The 8,525-nt window shown below is 31.2% G+C and overlaps 1 long non-coding RNA gene across 1 annotated transcript; it reads right to left on the bottom strand.

The window, feature by feature from the left end:
- Positions 1-1,462: 1,462 nt before the first annotated feature.
- On the bottom strand, positions 1,463-8,271 carry LOC115954173. The gene is made up of 3 exons (XR_004083835.1): positions 8,151-8,271; positions 2,100-2,244; positions 1,463-1,840 (listed from the first exon to the last, which is right to left on the bottom strand). It is a non-coding gene; the product is annotated as an uncharacterized LOC115954173 (long non-coding RNA).
- Positions 8,272-8,525: the final 254 nt, after the last annotated feature.

Below are 8,525 nucleotides of genomic sequence, written 5' to 3'. Positions count from 1 at the left end.
TGTGCAGTACCAACATCACATGTGACTGTATTTTTATCACATTCGGTGGTTCCTTTATTTTTTTCTCGCATTTGATGGTATCATCCTCACATTGTATAGTACCAACATCACATGTGACTGTACTTTTGTCACATTCGGTGGTTCCTTATTTTTTTTCTCACATTTGATGGTACTATTCTCACATTGCGCAATACCAACATCATATGTGATTGTACTTTTGTCACATTCGATGGTTCCCTTATTTTTTTTCTCACATTTTATGGTACTATCCTCATATTACGCAGTACCAATATCACATGTGACAGTTATTTTCTCACATTTGATGGTTCCCTTACTTTTTTCTCATATTTGATGGTTCTATCCTTACATTGTATAGTTCTAACATCGTATTTAACAATTCTTTTGTCACATTTGGTGGTTCCCTTATTTTTTTCTTCACATTTTACGTTTCCATTATCGCAGTGTAGTTCCAATATCACATTTGACAATTTTTTTGGTCACATATAGTGGTTCTTTTATTTATTTATTTCTCAAATTTAATGGTTCCATGGTCATATCAAGCAGTACCAGTATCGCATCTACTCTATTTTTGTCACATGTAATAGTTCTTTTATTACATTGGGTGGTTCCCTTACTTTTTTTTTTTTTCCATTTGATGGTTCCATCCTCACATTGTGTAGCAATGAAATGTTTTCGTTGTTGAAAACTTATCAGTGCCACAAAGCAGTTATCTCTCTCTCTCTCTCTCTCTCTCTCTCTCTCTTAGGGTTTCGCAAAATTTATACAAACTCTTCATTCTAAAGCCGTTTGGTATCTGTTCCTATAAAATATTGGAACGTGTAATTTGAACATAATTGGCTGTTAAAAGGTCAATTTTCTGAAGGTGTGTGTGAATGTACAAAAGTCTATAATAATCTTTATTTTTTGATGTGTTGTAGATGGAAGAACCACTTTTATTTGGATAAGTTTGTCTTGTCAATGGAATTCTCTTCTCTTGAACTGATGGAACATTAGGAGATGTGTTCTAAAATATTATTGGGTTTTATAGAATTTCTAAGGCATACTTATCTTGATTTGTGATATACTTGGAATGGAGTGGATCCTTTTTATCTGTTATCACCATTTATTCACTAGTATGGCATTGTTACCAAGAAATAATCCATCACCACTAGCATTGCAAGAAATAATGCATAAATTATTTTAGGTATCTAAAAAGCCCAAACCTTCTCTTTCCTCATGTCCATCCCTTCCCTGTAGCATCATAATTAGTGGAAGATGCCATTGGAATTCATTGTGGGCAAGTTATGATTCATTTTAAGGTTACAAAACTTTGAACTTGCACATAACTGTACTCCTAAGTTAAATTGTTAATAGTTTTAAGCTAATAGTTAAATTTGAAGTTAATAGTATCAACAAAAAGTGTCATAGTTTTAACTTTTAACATACAAATGAAGTCCAAGCATGAATGAATTAAGTTTCACCACTGAATCAAGTTTCGCCATAGAATCAAGTTTTGCTAATAACTTTGTTTTGGCTAAAAATTCTATAATATCACATTAGAATCCATACACTGTAGCTACATTTTCTCAACAACTAAAACTAATTTGCTCTTTCAAAAGTTGTATATACTTAACAACCAAGTCTGTAAATATCTTGTCGATGGATGGCGTCCACCTTGTCCTTAAACCTTCCAGCTTTGGTTGATGACTGGCTTCATTGTCCATCTACATGTGTAGAGAATGTAAAGTGCATATTTTGTTTCACAGGATCATCCACTACCTTTCCTCCTCCTTAAATTACCCATTGAACAGTTTCAGCCCTCGGAGAGAAGAGATCATAGCTAACAGTTAAACACATTTGAATATTTAATACCTATCTCAAATTCATTACTACATACCAAAAAAATGAAAGAACATAATAAAAAATATATTCAACCAAAAAAAAAAAATATTGAGAATCAGAAACAATTAGCAAAACCCAAAAAAGCAAATGAAAGGAATAATAATAGCCCACATAACGATATAAGTCCGGCTTGAACTAGGATGTGAAATTTAAAACACTCGCACAAACCAGTACTTTTAATATAGAAATAAGCAAACCTTTTGGAAGAAGTAGATCATAGGCTATGTATCCTAGTAGAACATGGATCTCTTACTTTTTGCAATCTCAATCTTCTAGTGCCATGTGTGTTTAACTACATAAATAACACCCAAAGCTGCAAGGCTCCTTACCTCCTTTTTCTCACTAAGAAATTACAAAAGCAAGTGAGAGATGAAGCTAATATAAATAAGGGAAGATATTCCCTAACTTAGCAAGCATAACAGAGAGCCAATGCGAATAAAAGGAATATCACATTAATGTCATGAGTCATCATACTAGCAAGGGACCTTAAAGAATTGCTTAAAGAAATAACCAATTTTTTTTTTTTTTACAAATAATCTTTTTGCTTAAAAGAGTCACGGACTTATTACATCTCTAAAGGAGATCCAACTGCCATGTGTGTCAATTTATCATTGAATGACATATACTGGGATCCTCCACCTCTACGCACCATACTAATTAATTTACGCATTTTAGAACTTCAAAGCCATTGAACAAAAAGAAAGATACACTAGCAATCATAAATGAAAAACTAGAATGAGTGCAAAGATTTATGTCATGGAATCAAATTTTCTATATATTAAATAAATACGTAAAAATTAAAGTTTTGCATTACAAACTTGCTGAGGGATTCTTCGATGGGAAATTTTCACATGGGGTTTCCATTGGGGGAAAAATCGAAGCAAGTGGCTTGATATGCCATTTGAATCTGCCTATTACAAAATTTCAATTCAAATTTCACAGCATTACTGCTCCAAAATTCTTAGAGAAAAAAAAAAAAAAAACGAATTAAATAGGCCCAAATCTTGATGATAAATTCAGGGAAAAGGGAGAAGGGATGAAGAAAAAACCTATCATACCCATGCACAGGGCCGACTCAACGAATTTTGGGGCCCTAGGCGAAAGTTTTAAACGGGGCCTTTTATTATAAATTAATATATTTTTTTTCAATTAAAATTTATTTTTCTTGCTTTTTAGATAGGCAAAATTACTAATTAAATTTTTGCATTCAAGTTCCGCTAACATTTCCTTTTCAATTGATAATATAGCTAATCCACTTAATCTTTCCTGTGACATAGTTGATCTTAAATAGGATTTTATTAATTTTAATTTTGAAAAACTTCTTTTTGCGGAAGTAACTGTAATAGGTATAGTTAGTAATATTCTGAAAACAATACATGCATTTGGAAAAGATTCTAGCTTCTTTATATAATTTAGTACATTAATTGGAGAGCTATCATTTATTTGCAAAAATTCTTTTAAAACTTTTAGTTCTAAATATAAATCTATGCCATCAATATCAGAATAAGTTTCATGTGTGAGAAAACATTCAAGATTAAGACAATTTTTTTTCAAACTATCATTATCTAGTGATTTTAGTTTTTCAAAATTAAATAAAAAACCAAAAATATTTTCATATATTTGAAAATTTTCAAACCTACTTTCAATTGAAAAAATTGCTTGATCTACCATTTATAAAAAATAATTAATTCTAAAATATTCTTCAGCGGATTGTGTTGTCTCATCATTGACATTCTCATCAAATTGTTTCTTCCTACGAATTATACGTTTTTCACGAAATATAGGCTCTATTTCCATTTTGCTTTCAATTTCTTTAGATGAATTCATAGCAGATGTAAATCCATCTTCTCTATATTTTTTTTAAAAAGGACATGAGACCTTTTAATTGATCTATAGCAATATCAATATGCATGTCTTTCGATTGTAAATTTTTACTAACAGAGTTAACAGCAAATAATATATCATACCAAATAGTCACAGCTAGCAAAAACTCAAAACTTTCAAACTCATATGTTGCTAAACAATCAGCTTCACTTTTTGTTTTGGGATCTTCACTTGTTTTTGCCAATTGTAACAAAGCATCTCTTATTTCTAGAACTTGAAATTTTATTGCTTTCACACTTTCAATTCGACTTTCCCAACGTGTTTGTGACAATGGCTTAAGAGTTAAACCTGTCACATTATCTTGTAAAATTTTCCATCGCTTTGTGGAAGAAGAAAATAGTGTGTATATTCGTTGTACTACTCCAAAAAAAGAAATAGCTTTAGGACAAGAATTAGCCATATCACATAGGACAAGGTTGAGATTATGACAACCACATGGTGTGTAAAATGCTTTAGGATTTATATCAAGAATTCTTTTTTGTACCCCTTGTTTTTTTCCTTTCATATTAGACCCATTATCATATCCTTGTCCACGTACATCATTAATATCAAGTTCAAGATTTTTTATTGCATTTATAATTTCATTGAAAAGACCTTTTTCAGAAGTATTATCTACCTTTAAAAATTCCACAAAATGTTCGTCTATTTTTATCGGACTTATTGAAATATCCACACATCTTAGTATGAGAGTCATTTGTTCTTGATGACTTACATCGGGGGTACAATCAAGTATAATTGAAAAGTACTTTGCTTCTTTAATCTTTTTTATAATTTTACTTTTAATTTCATTTGCTAATAATAGTATCACTTCATTTTGTATATTATGTCCAAGATAATGATTATGGATTGCACCATTTTGAATACGTTGAACATGTTCTTGCATTATTGGATCAAATTCTGCAATCATTTCAATTATACTTAAAAAATTTCCATTATTTTCTTGATAGATCTTTTCGTTTTTTCCTCGGAATGCCAAATTATTTTTACCAAGATTTTTTACCACCGCTATTATTCTTAATAACACTTTTTTCCAATGATCTTTCTCTTTCTTAATTTGTTCTTGGACATTTTTATCAATTGTTTTATTCTTCAATAATCTTAGTTCTAAATCAATCCAAGTATTCATATTAGTAATATGCTCATTGGTTGTTTCGTGATTTTTAAGAATAGAACTAATATTTTTCCAATCCTTAGAGCATCTGCAGCCGGGCATGGATATGGCAAATGTAAGATGGGTTTAGCATAAAGGCCTCCAAAATCCCTCACAGCTGGGCTGGTAAAAAGCAAGTATTGCAAAAAAATTTGCAATACTGCTACAGTGCAATTCTAAAGGTAGAATTGCACTGTAGCACAATTGTAAAAAAAAAACTAATATTTTATTGGGTCTACACTTTATCCATTCCTCCCTCTCTCACCGGTCACACTCTCATCTCCTCTCTCTAGCTTCTTCTTCTTTTTTTTTTTTTTTTTTTTTTTTTTTTTTTCACCCATTCAATCCCGCCCCCTCTCTCGTCCATCTCTTCCCTTTCATTTTTTTTTCCTCTCTATTTTCCCTTGAATCAAGGGTTTGATGTGGTGGCAGATGGGTTTGATGTGGGTTTGATGTGGTGGAGAGCTCATGGGTTTGATGCGGTGGAGGGTTTCAGTGGTGGTGGGGATGGGTGATTGAGGGTGACGGTGTGGAGCTTGCTGTCCGGCGTGGTGGAAATCGGCGTAGAGCTGTGAGCGATAACATTAGATCAGATCGAAGAAGCACCAAGCCACAAACGGAGAGAGAGATGAGAGCAGGTTTTGCTGTGAAAATTGGTTTTGCAGTGATGGGTTTTGCTGTGAGAGCGGTTTTTTTTTTTTTTTTTTTTTTTTTTTTTTTTTTTTTTTTTTTTTTTTTTTTTTTTTTTTTTTTTTTTTTTTTTTTTTCGTTTTGCCGATCTGGGTTGATATGGATGATGGAGGATAAAGGAATGGAGTTGTGTGGAAGAAGGTGATGGGTTTGCAGCGATGTTGTGGCGTTTTTTTTTTTTTTCCTGTTTCGCCGATCTGGGTTGATATGGATGATGGAGGATACAGGACGGAGTTGTGTGGAAGAAAGTGGTTAATGGAGGAGTCTGGAAGGTAGCATGTGGAGGAGAAAATTGGGAAAAAACAAAAAAAAAAAAGAAAAAGAAAAAATATATTTTATTGTGTAAAAATATTATTTTAATGAGTAGAATAGAAAAATAAAAGTTGGGATGCTGAGTGTATTGTAAAATTTTATTGTATAATTGATAAAGTGATTTTTTGGGATGGTAAAATAGGATGAGATAGAATTTCCGGATGTAGATGCTCTTAGTTCCTCCATTAGCTAGTTGATTTGTATTAGATTTTGAATTAAACAACTTGCAACAAAAACAAAATACTTTATCTAGGTCTTTCGAATACACTAACCATTTTCTATCATGTTTCTCCCCATTTGGTAATTTTTGAATATAATGCGTAGTGGAAAAATGTCTAGAGTTCTTATCTATAGGAAAGTTTAGATCATCAACTCTTATTGGACCATTTTCTACTAACAAATCTCTTAATTTTATATCAATAGTTTTCCATTGACTTGGATCAAAAATATTTGTAGGAATATAATTAGGTTGATCATTAATATTTTCACTCTCCTCTAAATTATTTTGAGCTTCATTATCAAGAATGGTGACATTACATGTTTGAACATTATCATGACCACCTTCATTATTATCATTTTGTTGTATATTTTCATTATCTTCTAACTCTTTTTGATGAATTTCTTCTTCATTTATGAAACTTTCACTCAAATTTTCTGCAAGATTTTGTTTTTTTTTAGTAATAAATTTGTCCATAGCTCCTTTTTGAGATTCAATTAGTTCTTCTCTTTGTCTTTCTTTTTTTTAGTTTTTCATATCCGGTTGGATATTTTCTAGTAAACATTTGTAATTAAAAAATATTTACGAATAAATGAAATACAATCTATAATAATAAAAAAAATTACAATTTAACTAGAATAATATAAATTTAATGTATAAAACAATAGAACCTAGTTTATAAAAAGCACAATTGTAGCTTTACTTAATATGATCACTTTACACTTTAAACCTGCACAAAAAAATTAAAATTAATATTAATACAAAGTAAATTATTCTAAATTTATAATTTTGTTATCAATACTCTTTTTTTTTTTGTGTAGCAATAAACCTTTTTTTTTAACAAAATGTGTAAGACTTAACTTGATTGGATCCACTAAGACTAGTCCACTAGCAAAATATGTAGAGCTCAACTTGATTCACTCATTCACTAAGACTAAAAGTTCATCACGGCATTACACTAAAAAAATCTGATTTCTTAAAAAAAAAAAAAAAAAAAAAAAAACAAACAAACAAACAAACAAAAAGCAAAAAGCAAAACGTGTAAGGCTTTCTCTAGAAGCCACTTAAGCTCTTTTTCACTTTTTATAAAGTGAAATCTAAGGGTCCGGATCATGCTTCTAGAGAAATCTTAAGGGTCCGGATCATGCTTCTAGAGAAATCTAAGTCTCTTTTTCACTTTTTGTAAAGTAAAATCCTTTAGTCTCTTTGTTTGTTCTCTTGCCGCAACTGCTTGTGCTCTTTACTCAGCAGCAATGAGCAATAGCAGAGCAAACTCCTCTTTAACCAAAAAAAAAAAAAAAAAAAAAAACCCAGCAAACTATGAAGAAGACGAAAGAGGCAAAGGAGGAGAAAACAAAAAATGAACCTGAAATGAAGATCTGTGAACACATCAAGTCTATTGCCAACACCAATTGATGAGTAAGTCAACAAAAAAAAAAAGAGTGTTTTTTGTTTTTTTGAATCAAGATGGAGACTGGAGAGAGTTAGAGAGTGGGCGATTTTTTTCTTCTGTCTGCCTTTTGTAATATTTTCTTCTACAAGCTAAAGATTTTTGTTTTTTGTAATCTTTTCTTCTACAAGTTAAAGATTTGGTGATGGGATTTCATGTCACTTCAGTGTAAGTAACGGCCCTTTTTTTTTTTTTTTTTTCTCCTGAAATGAGAAACGGGCCTTTTGTAATCTTTTCTTTTGCAACCTAAAGATGTGGTGACTTCAGTGTGAGAAACTTTTTTTTTTTTGTCAGATGAGAACACAATATTATATACTATGTTATTATTATTATTTTTTTCAGATGAGAACACGATATTAAATACTATATTATTACTACTTGGGGGCCCTCTTATAAGTGGGGGCCTTAGGCGGCCGCCTAAGTCGCCTATAGGTTCAGTCGGCCTTGCTCACACATTCAATTGAAATAAATCATTAATTAAATCCATCATTCAAAAACCAAAATCTTGATGATAAATTCAGCAAAAATGTATGAAGAATGGTTACCTGAGATTTGTATGAAGATGAGGTGAAAATTGGCCAAGAACGATGAGGAGGAGCAAAATTAAAAGAATGCAGTAGAGAAGTAGAGAGAGCACGCGAGACGGTGAGGTGAGAGAGAAAAAAGAAAAAAGAAACATTTGTTTTTTTTTTTTTTTTTTTCCCATGTTTGATTTTATATGTTACTTGCTTGACTGGTAACTGGTAATTCATTAAAATCACATAAACGGCCAGGATGAAAACAAGTGAAATAAATGGTTAGATCAATGGGTGGATACCGTACCCACACAAAAAAAAGGTGGGTATGGTGGAACGATATCTAAATTTATCTAATTACAACTAACTTTCAAATAGATAAAGTTAATTGAACAATAATTTGTT

The sequence above is a fragment of the Quercus lobata genome, chromosome 7 (assembly GCF_001633185.2).
Source record: "Quercus lobata isolate SW786 chromosome 7, ValleyOak3.0 Primary Assembly, whole genome shotgun sequence".
Taxonomy (NCBI): Eukaryota; Viridiplantae; Streptophyta; class Magnoliopsida; order Fagales; family Fagaceae; genus Quercus; species Quercus lobata.
This window is presented reverse-complemented; position numbering and strand designations above follow the sequence as displayed.